Source organism: Harpia harpyja, chromosome 11 (assembly GCF_026419915.1).
Source record: "Harpia harpyja isolate bHarHar1 chromosome 11, bHarHar1 primary haplotype, whole genome shotgun sequence".
Classification (NCBI taxonomy): Eukaryota; Metazoa; Chordata; class Aves; order Accipitriformes; family Accipitridae; genus Harpia; species Harpia harpyja.
In genome coordinates, this window is record NC_068950.1 from 1,606,961 (window position 1) to 1,620,234 (window position 13,274).

Below are 13,274 nucleotides of genomic sequence, written 5' to 3' on the forward strand. Positions count from 1 at the left end.
CGTTCTCGGGGCCGCTTATCTTTCTCCTTCCTGAGCGTCTGCAGGCGCTGATGAAGGAAACGGATAGCGGCGCGCAGCTCCCGCGGCTGCCCGGGCTCGGCCGCTCCAGCCTGCTGAAGGATACCGGGCAAAGAGCAGTACGACGGCTGCGGGAGCGAACCGAGGGGCAGATCGCGTATTCCGGGCAGGGCTACCGATACTCGGAGGCCTTGCTAGTGAGCGCGGACGGGCGGCGGGGAGGCACAGACTCGGCTCGTTTCTGAAATCTATCTTGAAGACAGTAAAGTCTGATTGAGACGGTCTGAGCTTCACAGATTCGGGAGAGAGACGCTCTAAGCAGCCAACGCTAGAAATAGCTATTTTCTTACACCGGAGAGCCTCAGGGTAGCTCCTACCAGTGCTGCCGACAGCTCACAGTGGGTCAGCGAGTAGCAGAAAGCAGCCTGAAAATATCTGGAAATACTCAGAAACCCAACTCTTAGCCGTGGCGTGCACGAGGAGCGCGACTCCCGAGGCGCAGACCAAACCCAAGGGCATGAGGCAGCACAGCGAGCCCTGCTACCTCCCTGGCACGGAGGGCAGAGCTGCCGGTGGGATGGGAAAGCAGCATTTGTGGAGCAGTCCTGCTCTCCTCCTGTCCATCTTCTTGTAGGAATACTTTAGAAGGGCTTTCTGAAGCCACGTTCACCAGATCTTAAATCCAGCAGGTAACTTATTTGAGACCAAATTAATAGCAGAAGGAAGTGTGAACTGTTTGGGTTTTTTTATTACCGATCCCTTTAACACACTTTCCTGATCTCTGGTGTGGTTTTCCAACTAACTGCCGTTTTTCTCCTGTCCTTCAGCAGAGGCAGCTCATTGCACGCCATTCTCGCCCTCGTATTTCTTTGGTCTGTTAAGTATTCTCACCGGGCTGTAATCCCCGGTGGTATGTGGGCGGGGGGGGGGTGGTATATGAATAACCTTTCCAAGTTACCAAAAGATCCAAATTCTTCTAGATTTTGTGTAGCGGACTAATGCCAACGAGCCTTAAGACCTCCAGTTTGCCACATTTCTGGAGACAGGTTATTTTTTGGATGTGGTCTGTTGGCTCCTAAGCCACCAGCTTGACTACATCTTCTTCACTCAGCCCAGTAAGTCAGTCTCAGGTTAATAATTTTCACTAGGGCCATACCCCGTACTTCAAGGTCCTCCTTCCTCCCTAAGAGGAGGAAGCTTCTGGCTCCTGCAGTCCTATTTCTGACACGTTTTCTAAAACGTAGCTGAAGCATGAAGTTAAAAATGGGAGAGATGTCACAAGGAGTTAGGGAAGAAAGTTACCCCAAAAGCAATATTCTGCCCAACCTGCTGTGCGAATGCTCCCCGACAACACGCTTCCAAGCACGATACTTATTAAAAGCGATTTAGAAGCAAAATAATTAGCGATGGTGCTTTGGGGTTTTTTTCCCACATTTTGATCACTTAATTTGAGGCTGAAAGTTACTTTATAGGTCCTGTGAAAAGACAGGGACCCTCTTCTGCCTCTTTGTGGGTTACATCCCCTAATCATACCCCGTATTCAAGCACAAAGGATTTCCAACAGTGACGGCTCACTCGTCTGCGCCATTACTTTGCCTCCCAGTCAGCACATCATCCAGAGTCTTGCCTATTATTTTTTTTACATTAAAAATGACAGACAACCCCTTGTCAAAGACTGCAGGTGCCCTCTCAAAGAAATGCAGAGGGAGAGCCGGCATAGGAAGGGAAGGCCACGTTGTCACCACGATGGCTAGCATGCTCTCCGCCTTCCCACTGGAAGCCAGCAGTGGGACCAAGTGGCAAACCTCCCTCCAGTCCCTTTTCACAAGAAGACTACCAGGGAAAATTCAGTTTTAGCTGTTACGGGGCAGGTAACCGTAAGCCTAGAAAACCAAACCACCCGTCTACAGTCCTTCAAACGTGATGCACAGAAACACTACCGCAGACTGAAGAGAATGCTTTTTTCTGTTTCATCAGCTTACTGAAAACATCCAAGTGAGTGATTATTTAGTAATTACTTTAGAACTGTGTGTGGTTTAAGACCAGTGACTGATTTTTTTATTTTTTAATGAAGACTGGCTTCTCTCTGAGGGCACAGTTCAAATTTTAGCAACGAGATCTTGCTGGGGGATGGTCCAGGTGTAGCATCAAGAGGGACTGAGTCACCTGGAAGGCACATTAGTCTTGTAATTGCTTAATAGAGACACAAGCCAATGTTATTTCAATGACAATCAACTGTGGCAAGTCAGTGGCTCTATCAGCAAGAGAAACACTGATACCACAGAATTGTGTATTCCTAGAAATACATATGTGCCATGAAGTAACTTGTTCACAACAAGTTTATGTCAACTGCTGAAGTGAAACTAGTCCTAAGCTGCTTGCAGGAGGAAAGTTCCATGAAACCGCAGCAAATTAAGGAAAAAAGCTAACTAATCTACCTGTATCTGTCAGGCTTTGAAAGAGTTGGGATTTGGGGAGGAATTCTGTGGGTATGTTCCATCTTGTGTTCAGAAAGAAAATGAAACTGACACTACTTCGGTCCAAACAAGGCAAACCAGACATCTGAAACAGTAATTAATAAATGGTATCTTATCCCTGTTTTAATATATATACATCTTTGCCAGGTAGAGAGTATTTGCCAGTATTTAAAATAGCACCTAAAATTTTCACAGCCAAGTGTCAGTGCACCCTTAATCTGAATATACTCTTTTTTGGGACTCTGTACCTTCTAACTAAATACTTGGGTGCTACGCATCACCATGTTACACCTTTATTAAAATAGGCAACATTATATTATTAACATTATTGGATTTTAATCTGAATTAAATACTACATTTAAATTAAAATCCAATAGTTCAAAATTAGAGAAGCCATTTATGTAAGCAAACAGCTATACTTTTGCAGATCTTTTCCTTGTTATGAATCAGACAATGCACAGTAAGTACAGCAATACCAGAACAGTATTACCTCACCATTTTTCACCTGGGCCTTGACTAAAGCTACTCAATTAAGCGCAAAGCAGAGCACCGTGCCTGCATGGCCAAATGGGAGAAGAAAAGCTGGAATTCAGCTGGCTGTCTTGGGTGTGTCACTAAGGTGACACTGTTCAGCGGAGGGCATCAGCTGCACGGTGCTAATGACACTCCCTGGTGCCTTGGTGCCTGGACTGGCTCTGCCTGGGTGGCTCCGGAGGGAAGCCGTCCCCATCAGCCTTTGCGCAGCAGGCACCCACTTCGTTCGTTTGTATCAGTCTTTTCCATTTTTGTAAAGGTGTATTACAGAGATCCAACCTAGCAAATTGCCTTGAATACTTACTTGCGCATGATTTTCATTTAAGAATGTGGCATAAACCCAGAAAGCTGCGTAAATATTTATTCCGATAACCAAAACTGATGTTACGTAGCCTAGATTCTACTTTAAAGCTGAACATCTCACCACAGAAGCAAAATTTTGCTGGAGCCACAAAGTCCAACTATTAAGTTCTTCCTCCAGAGTATTTCCCGCGTTCCAAATGTGAAGTCCATAGATAATATGGATCAAATACTTCATCCTTTCTGTATATTTTAATACTACACTATCTACACTCTTCATAAAAATACCACCCGATATACCATACACTAGGATATTAATTTTGTTGCAACAATAGCAGAATTTGGTATTGGGATGTGAGAAAAAAACCCCAACAATTCAGGAAAAATTCACAAGTGTCCCTAAGGGAAGAATGAAAAATTAGATTAAGCCTTTTCTCAATGCACATGAGAATGTAGGTCAAAGAACAAGAAGTAAAGCTCAAGCCAGATCTGGTAGACTTGGTCATCCTCCTGCAACCAACAGCAGATGTCAGAGGTAAGACGCATGGGAACATGCTAATATTGGCATACTAAACAGGCTAAACAAGTTCTTAAGCTCAATAGCCGATATGTGTTTTAGTAAAGGTAGAGAGCACTACTCTAAAGTCACTTGATGGTCTTAGAGGACCAAGAAATCAGGAGCACAGATATTTCTGAAAGCTGCTTCAGATCAGTGTCTGTATGGGTCATGTTCACACAATTTCTGCTGTTCAGAAGATAAGCGAGGGGCTACTGCTGTGTTGACCTGGAGTCTGACACTGCAATCCTCTATTTTTTAAAAAAAATCATACCCCAGCACCTTGTAAAAGATGGGGGTTTTTTTCATCTTTTACTCCGCTGCCTATGAGTTTGAAATTAACAGACTACATCCTTAAATAGTTAAAAGGATAAAACTGTAAGCATGCTGCAATAGTGCTCAAAATCTTAAGAATACAATTTTAAGATGGCTTATGCTAAGGATGAAAGGAATTCCACAGGCTTGAGACCAAGAGATGGTCCTTTACTTATTTTCTGGTGAAACTATTTTCATGCAAGTGCAAGTTGCAGGTCCCACCAGCTGCTCGAGACAGAATTTCTGCTAAGTAGTTCAGGAATAGCATGAGATGGTAAACTGGTGCTTTTTCACAAGAAGACTCAGGCACTTCAGGGTCACTATATAATCTGTACCGCTGGGTCTGTTTGCCTGTCTCCCACCCACTGGGAGTAACACTTAAATGTGAAACGTTTTCTGCAGCAAAGCAGGACATGAGATTGGAAACAGTCAAAATTCCATGATCTAAACAGTGAGGTGAATGACCCTAAATAGAAATGAAAATTAATCTTTCTGGAACTGAAAGAAATTAAAGATCTGTAAGTTACTGAGGAAATGGGGAAAGCAGCAGACGTATGCAAATACTGCTTGGCCCAAGATGGTGCCTTCAGCGTGATATTATCTGACCTTGTCTCTAATAAGCACTTTTATGGTTGGAAGAGGATACATTAGGAGCTTTGCTCCAATTCAACAAGCGCTTCATGGACTATCGATTTTGCTCGGAAGTGGGAGAGAACAAAGTTCACCCAGCATTGCTGTTATTTAAAGATCTGCCAAAGAACATCTCAACCTCCTGAAATGAAAACGGGTCCACCACAGACTATCTCAGATCACTTCAGTTCACCTTGTGATCTGCAACTTCGGACACAAATGTTTTGCTGGCAAACAGTGAGTCAGACCCACAGAGCCATTACTTGAGGGAATGGCTGCAAACAAGCACCTCGTGCTTTGTTTACTGATCATTGTCACGTGGCTCATCAGTGCTTGTCCCTAATTAAAAGAAAAATTATCTAGTTGCAGAAAACTCTACAGAGTTCCTGTTTAATTGGACTTTCTGTAAGTTTTAACTGCCACAAACAGTCCTATGAGAAGCAGGAGCTCAAATCAGTGGGTGCACACTTACAAAAAGACCTCAGGCTCCCTTCCTGCTGATTTTATCAATCACTGAATATTCCCAAGAATCTTTTTCATCTGGACCTGCCAGCCTATTTTTAACTCTCACATCTGCAGCCTGTAAGTGTGATACACCAAAAGAAAACCAGGGCCCTCATGAACCTCACTGTTTTCATCATTTTGTGCAAGAGATAAGGCTCGGCCCGTGAGTCTCTTCTCTAGCGTGGAATCCTTTTCCAGAACAGACTATGGGATACTCGGCACTGGGGGAATCTGCTTACGAGAAGTCTGCCAACCAGCAGCGGCTTGTTCTGCATCAGCTGGACTGCTGATCACTTAACACTGTCCTTTTTAAATGAAAACAGGGTTGTGCCACGGTCCACGTATGCAATCAGATGATTTTATTATTATCTGCTAATTTCCTCTCATCTTACACACACGCACACTGCATTTTGCCGCCTCTAACTGGTAAGCTTCTCAGGGTGGGGGCACTCCGAGTGCTGCAGGACTGCTGTGCTATTAAACTGTGTAATTTTAAGCATGAACTGCTTCCCGAGTGCAGTAACGAACACTTCCAGTTGTGTATAATTTTTTTTGTTGACTCCTGATTAAAAAAATATTTAAATTACTAATTCACGCTAGTATCTGTGTCCATATACGCTGAAACCCTAAGCAGTGAAGGCGGGAGAAAAGAGAGCTGACGCACCACAGTTGTTATGAAGTACTCTTAGAATTAAAACGTGTTCGGCATTTCCTCTGGCGTGGAGAGTGTTTTGGTCCTTACTGCCCTCCAAATTAGAAGTAATGGGGGAAATATAAATATGACCTCAATAACTAATAGTTTTTACCAATTGTGGAAGAGAAGCGACCAAAAGCCCTATTTGTAGCTACCCCATTTTCTAGAAAACCAGCTTCTATCCTTGAGGGGACCAGTTAGGCTGCCTGGTATACTTTGGGCTGAAATGGTTTCTTTCTCAAGAAGATTAAGCAGCAGATCTGAAAGTCGTACAGCATCGTAGATGCCATGATTAAAACTATGCTCTCTCTCTCTGACACATGTGAGATGCCCCTGCACAAGGCTGCAGTGCCGTTTTCAGGAACTGTACCAAAGATTTTGATTTTGAAAGCCAGATTGTGTTGCTCAGCCAAGTTGTGAATTTTCAGGTTATCAAACTTAAAACTGAAAGGGTTCAAAAGTATTTTCAAGTAGGATTTGTGTTTATCTGCCAAAATGTCCTGGAAATTGCAGGAGGTGGTTGTTACTGACTCCGGGTTGTCATTGTTAATAATACATCGTTATTAATCAGATTTGAACAACCCCCCAGTCAGTGTTTACCAGTTGGCAAACTGGACACAGAAAAGCCTGATTCAGGAAGGATTTGTTTTTACAGTTCAGACCCTGCAAACTAAGGGTTTCAGAGCGTGTAGGGAATGTCTTTCACAAGGTAAACGGGTTTGTAGTTGCAGCCTGAAGAACTCCACCTAAATTCCACAGCTGTATTTGAGCAATTCCCAGTAGTTTATTCTCTCAATCCAGCATCAGACTAGATTCCTAACGGAGATTAATGCTCACACAATCAGATATCTGTCTCTGTGGATGCCATGACATCGACAGTTCTCTGTGGTTTAACAGACAAGTTCTGACTAAAGATCCTTAAGGATGGGGTAACTGAGAAATAAAGAGTTGATGGTGATACGGTTTTGATGAAAATGGGTACGAGATCCTCCAAAACATTGTCAGGTTACTCTTCCTTTAGATGTATTTAAATATGCAGACAGGCAAAGGATTCATCCTCTCCCTGTTGCTAAAACCCATACTGCGTATGAACACTGAGGCTGGTTGTGTATAAAATCATCCTTTAACTGAATTAGCTTCAGGTTTAACTTCTTTTTTTACTGCAAGTAAAGCCCTTCTTACCCCAAAGAGTGGGACTACTGGTTGGCTACAGACAAAAGCATCGAGCGAGGTGATCAGCATGAGAGGTTAAATTTCAGACTGTGATTAACTTCAGCACGCCGATTATCTCCAGGACCAAAATCAAGGTAGCCTTGGAGGGAGCCAGACAGAGAACTGAAATCAAATGCAGAAATCTTGCAACAGAGAAGAAATGAACTTAGTACAATCCTGGTTTAAAAGGGACTGCAATAAAAGGTAGATAAAGAGCAAAAAGTAGGAACTTGGAGCAAAACACATGCAGAATACTGTGCCTTCAATAAAACTGAGCATTCTACTTAGAGCTGTGAAAGGGAGTGCCCAGTTGCTCCTGGTTTCTCAAGGCATCCACCCAGAGATCAGCATTGCATTGAAACTTGCATTGCATCCAAAGACAACTGTGCAATTTCGCTTCAAAATCATCTCCTTGATTATAATTAAATTTATTAAAATCATGTAGCATGCCAAGCAAGTTATCTGTACCTCTTGTACAACTTTCTTTTAAACTTTCATTGGCGAATCAAAGTGTGACAATTCAACATGACCTCAGTTTGCTGTAACTCATGTTGTTATTTGTAAAAGATGAATACTCTGAGTCCTTTGTTACCTGTAATTCTCAAGGACTTGACTGTGTTATTTGTAAGATGCCAGCAGAGCCTTGCCATAAAGTTAGGTTACAAGCAATCACGGGCACATTGATGTAAAGCCAAAGGTCTGAGAAAGCACAGCCAGGTTTTACTGATCTAAATAAAGTCGACTAGGCAGATTGTTATTGGTGTACGTTGCGTTTTGAAAACCTCTGTAGTTTCACAAGGATTGTAAGAGTCTTATACCATGTTTACTGTAAGCATTTATTAACATTGTTCCTTGTGGTAATAAGATGTTTATTATCAGCACATAAAAAACGCCAGTCTTTTCCCCTAACTGACTGCTAATTCTAACTTCAGGTCTATGAAGTTGCCTTTCTTCCCCCAACAGCACTATACTAGGTCAGTTCCATAACCTGCTTTCCTGCTGAAAAGCAAGGCTTATAAATTAGATTCATTTCTAAATTTAGGATTGATGGGATCAGTCATGACTGGTCTTATTTCTTCAGGCAGATTTCAAGGGAAAAGTATTCATAAAGCAACTACCGCTTCTTGCTTACAGTTTACGGAAGTCCTAAACTATAAATCTCAGCGCGTTCGTTGCGTTAGTTGCCGAGACCACCTTCAGAGAATTAACATAGAGCTTTTATTGGAAGACCAAGATTAGGGGTTTTCTTCTTCCAAAATAATCTTCTATTTTAATAGTACTTCACAAATTGCATATGTGGTGTCCCCTAGTCTTTATGTTAGAAAATACAGGCTGTCAAATAGGAACAAGAATCAGTTGAGGAAGAAGAGAAGAACGCTTAGTTGTGCCAACGGGCAGGCTTCGGTAAGCTGTTTTCCAATCTGAAATCTGTCCTGGACAATAAATCCAAATACTTCCACTGAGAAAAGGCAGTGGGGGAGATCCCTCACAGCCATCAGATACTGCTACTGGTTACATCAGACACTGCTACTGGTTACGTGCCGCTCCCAATGCACTGCTAAGAGATGGCTCTCAGGGAGAAAATCACATCTGTGTCACCAAAAGCTGAAGCACCCTTTGTTTTCCTTTGAAGAGGAGGCTGGTCCTCCATCACCACTTACCGAGCCTTGCTCTGGGTCTGCCGGGTGCAGAGGCACAAGCAACCAAGAGGGAGGAGAGCGAGTGCCACAGAACCGCATTCCACGGTTTCAGTGCTCTAATGAATAATCATATACTTGTTTAATAACTGCAAAAAAAGGACAGCCCAATTCTTATCATCAGGCTCCCTGGAGATTTGACATCCTTGGCATTGTATCCTAAAAGGAAGGAAGTTTCTCACTTCCCTAGCTATTTCAGTTATATAAATCAATTGTTGAAGGATAGTTTAACTGGTCTGCGCATCGGAACCAAGGCAACTGCACTTGGGCTCAGATGCTCTTTAGAGATACTTATTTATAAATTAAAAATATAATGTTTTGTAATTTATCAGTAATTATATGCATGTACATTGAAAAAATGGTGAAATCTAATAGCTAGGAAAAAAGACTGCCTGATTTTATACTGGCAGTCATGATGCCAAGTCTGTCTGTTCCCCAACTGTGAAGCTGTTTGGTCGGGGTCCTCTGGACGCAAAGCCCAGATACTGTCACCAAATACCAACAACCATCCTCCTCTCATTTTCTCCAGCCTCCTTGGAATATCCATGTCGTACCAGCTGGGCAAGTGGGTTCAGTTGCATAAACTTAAAGGAGACTATTAGCAGGGGCGGTGGATTAGAAGATGGAGTTTTCTGGCAAAGAGAAAGTTGCACCACAGGCTGCAAAAACAACAATAAAAAGACGGAAAAATCCTGAGAATACCTCTGGTAGCTCCGTGAGCGTAAGGCCACTGCTTTACTATGCCAGGCAACCAAAAAGCCAACGCTGCAGGTACTCTTCCAATATTTCAGCTTGGCACTAACACCCTGATGATTCACTTGCAGCAAGGTATAGATCTGTCCTAAGCCACGGAAGCTAAAGGGTGAACTGATGTCACGGCTGACATAATGAACCTGTTGTAAAATGAAACTATGATAAAGACACAATAGCTCATACACGTCCATGTACCTGTTTCTAGGGAAATTGTGTTTTCCAGAGTATCCTTCACAGCCGGCATTAATTTGCTTATTTTGCAAATCTAAAAACCTATTTGATTAAAAGTAACGACTCAAGTGAAAAGGCAGGGAGGATTCAGTCATACAGTAGTGGTTCTCATCCTCCTCTCCATGCTGATTTTAAGCTTTCCCTTCTAACTCTGCTGAAGACCCAAAGAGTAGTATTTTCTCCTGTGCTTAAGATGGGTCAATGGATTTGGTTGATGCGATTTATTTGTCTGGGGTAAAAATATTTATTATCCTATTCTGAAAGTAACTTAGGGCATCTCTACACGTAACCAACCAAACAGGTAAGACCGCTGGCCTCTGGAGATACTCTCCAATGCTCTTCAATGGCCAGCCTGCCTGTATGTACATAGTATGGCAGCTCAAATGCCATCAGTTTTCAGACCTGGGCTACTAACCGCACTGGTAAGTATTCAAAAAATACACACGCCAGCTTGCTCCAAAGAAAAGGGAATTAGTCAGCAGAAGGGGTAGTCTTATAGTGTGTCTTCTCTCATTGTTCTTTGGCTGCAACATCCATTGATATTTTTGGTTGCACACCAAAACTGTGAAACTAGGTACTCTTGAGTCAGCCCAGAAACGTAGGTGAGATCGAACCCCAGCGTTCTGCAAGGAACAGAGGACCGACCAGCAAGCCAGAACAGGTAAATACTTTTCACATATCTTCCTGAAGAGTTTTCTTCTGAGCAAGAATGCCATAGAGATATTTCAGACTATGGCTGTGGCTCACTGATACTGCTCAGTTCCTGAAGTGGAAATGTGTATGTCAAGGGATGCAAGTAGTCCAAAAGTTTTGAAAACTGTAATTTGTAATTCACTGTTCCAGTTCATTCCAGTCTTAGCAGTAAAAAAGCTCCGAGTCCTCATTCCACAGCATTACACTACTACGAGACATTTTAGGGTTGTCTCTCCTGTTCCCTCAGGAGTACTGCTAAAAATGTGGCTGTGACCCACTGAGTAAGTCGCCACCATTACTTTTGAATTCCCTACCTGCCTTTGGGAAACTGTGACAACACGCAAGCCAGTTTCTCTAGAGACTCAACAGACTCCCTAAATTCAAGCTGAAGATACCGGGTTGGAAAGCAGTCGCTCTCCCCTTTGGCCCAAACAGCTGAACCCTTATCAAGATAAAAGACCTAAATCTAGCAACGGCCTTTTATTTTTCGCTGCAGTAAGGTGAACATTCAGCGGTTCTGCCTCTTATATACAATCCTTGAAGCACTCAAATCTGCCATGACAGAAACTGGGTAATTAACTTTGGATGAAAGCTAATTCACATTCTTCAAGTAGCTTTCGAAAGCAAAGCTAGTGTGTTTGTGTACTTTTTTAAACAAATTTTTTTTTTTTGTAGTCCCCAACTCATTGCTTACAGACAAGTTGCTTCCTGCAAGACCCTCTGAAATTGCTCATGGCAACAGGAAATTAAGATGTTTAAAATGAAGCCAACTGGGAGAACATGAAATAGCCTGCAGCATTTTGCTTGCTTCAGATAGTAGCCCATTGGACAGCAGGATTTAGGGGCCACTGGTACACAAGCGTAATTCCAGCTGTATTTGTGTGGTAACATCATCTGTTCTACTCTCTGGAAGATTTAGTCACTGTTTGAACAGTATGCATACTCAGGTTCATGTAAGAGATGTCATTAAACTCCTGAGAAAGTCTGAAAAAAAAAAAAGAAGTCATCTGTACCATTGAGATTAGAAGAAAAGCTCAATCTACGGCTTAAAAGAAGACTGCCCACTAAAAACACGTTTTCTTTCTTAAAACTTCGTGCTTGGTACAGTCATGAAAAATACTGAAGTATTTCACAGAATTTTCTTTGCATTTAATAGTGCTTTGTACTCAGCTAGTTCAAATAAGTATTTGTACCACCGATTTCTAAGTTGTTTAGGAGTTACATTTATAAGGGTCCTTCTCAAGTTAAGGCAAAAAGAAAAGCTTTTTCTTCCCTTACACTTTTTTGCTGTTTGGAATTTGCTCCTAAAATGCTGTGAAAAGTCAAGATTTGTAAAGTTAGTTACTTCTAAAAGCTTAAACCGACAATATTCTTTTACCTATAGCAACTGCCACAGAGTACGCAGCTCGTACGTATACTCCCTTACACTCTCTCTAGCTTTTCACCACACTTATCACAAAGACGGGGAAAAAAGTGGAAGACAGATAGAAAATTAATAATTAATTAGATTTTTAAGAAGCCCTCTAGATATGTTCCGTGAAACATGGCAGATAGCTGGGGGTGAGGAGAAGGTGGTAGACCACAGACAGGATATAACTTTATTTTGAATAGAGCTTGTCTTGCGTACAAACTAGATCCCCCCCCAAAGTAGTACAGAGATAAAACACCGCCAGAAAAAGAAAGCGATCGAGGCAAACGCAATAGTCGTGTTTTCAAATTCGGGAAAATGAGCCTGGTTCTCAATCTTTGCGCACATAACCTCCACACATCTAGACACAGGGGTATAAGGACTCCTCTTTGGCATCAGCCCCACAAAACACCTCCATCTTAAGTCCTGTCGTGAATTCAACCCATCTGGCACTCTCCAGCAAGCAACCAGTTTTTTTGTTCCTGCTTAGCAGGTCCCCTCCGTAAGTGGCCTCACCCTGCCTGCATTCACCCTTTCTTCCCAGGGATGCCTCATCCACGGCAGACCCTCGTTTTTTTGCTGCCCCGTGACAGAACTTTGTCCATTTCTGGAGTACCACTTTCTCTTGCAGTGGACGTCTTGTTCCCCCCGAAGCACGCACCACTGAGGCTTCTCTCAGGAGTCCTGGTACCTTCATTACCAAAAAAGCTGCCCTCCGTTCCTAGCAGCACCCTTCCCTCGCCAGCCGCCGGCCTCTCCCCCCAGCATGCCCCCTTCCCCGCCTGCTCCGCAGCTGGCTACACCCAGCCCGGCCCGGTGGCCCCAAGTTCTTTCCCGGATGCCCCATCTTTAGCATCGGTAGTTCCCTCCCCTCCCCCACTTCCCCTCCCCCGCCTTCCCAAGTCTCTGGGACTAATAATCTGGCTTTGCTGACATGCTCTGGTAGCTGTGCCTATCGGGCAACTCCCAGGATGCACTCTTCGCTCCTCCCTGGCACCCCCCTCAGCCTTGCCCACCCTCCGCTGGTACTTCCCCAACCCCCCCTTTTTTTTTTTTTTTTTTTTTTTTTAAACCCCCCCTCCTTTTCCCTCCCCCCTCCCCCCCCCCCCCCCCGTCCCCGGTTGGTGAGCGCCCCTCCCAGGCCCGGTCTTCCTCAGGCCAATTCCCCAGCGTCCCTCCGGGCCTTCCCCTCCCCCGCCCTGCCCGGGCCCTACCGCCCCGTCCCCGCCGCCCGCGGGGCGCCCGTACCCCC

At 43.7% G+C, this 13,274-nt stretch overlaps 1 protein-coding gene across 5 annotated transcripts in view; it reads right to left on the reverse strand.

Moving 5' to 3' along the window:
* The window catches only part of GATAD2A (GATA zinc finger domain containing 2A), a 68,341-nt gene that overhangs the window by 54,640 nt on the left and 427 nt on the right, over window positions 1-13,274 (reverse strand). The window lies entirely within an intron of this gene.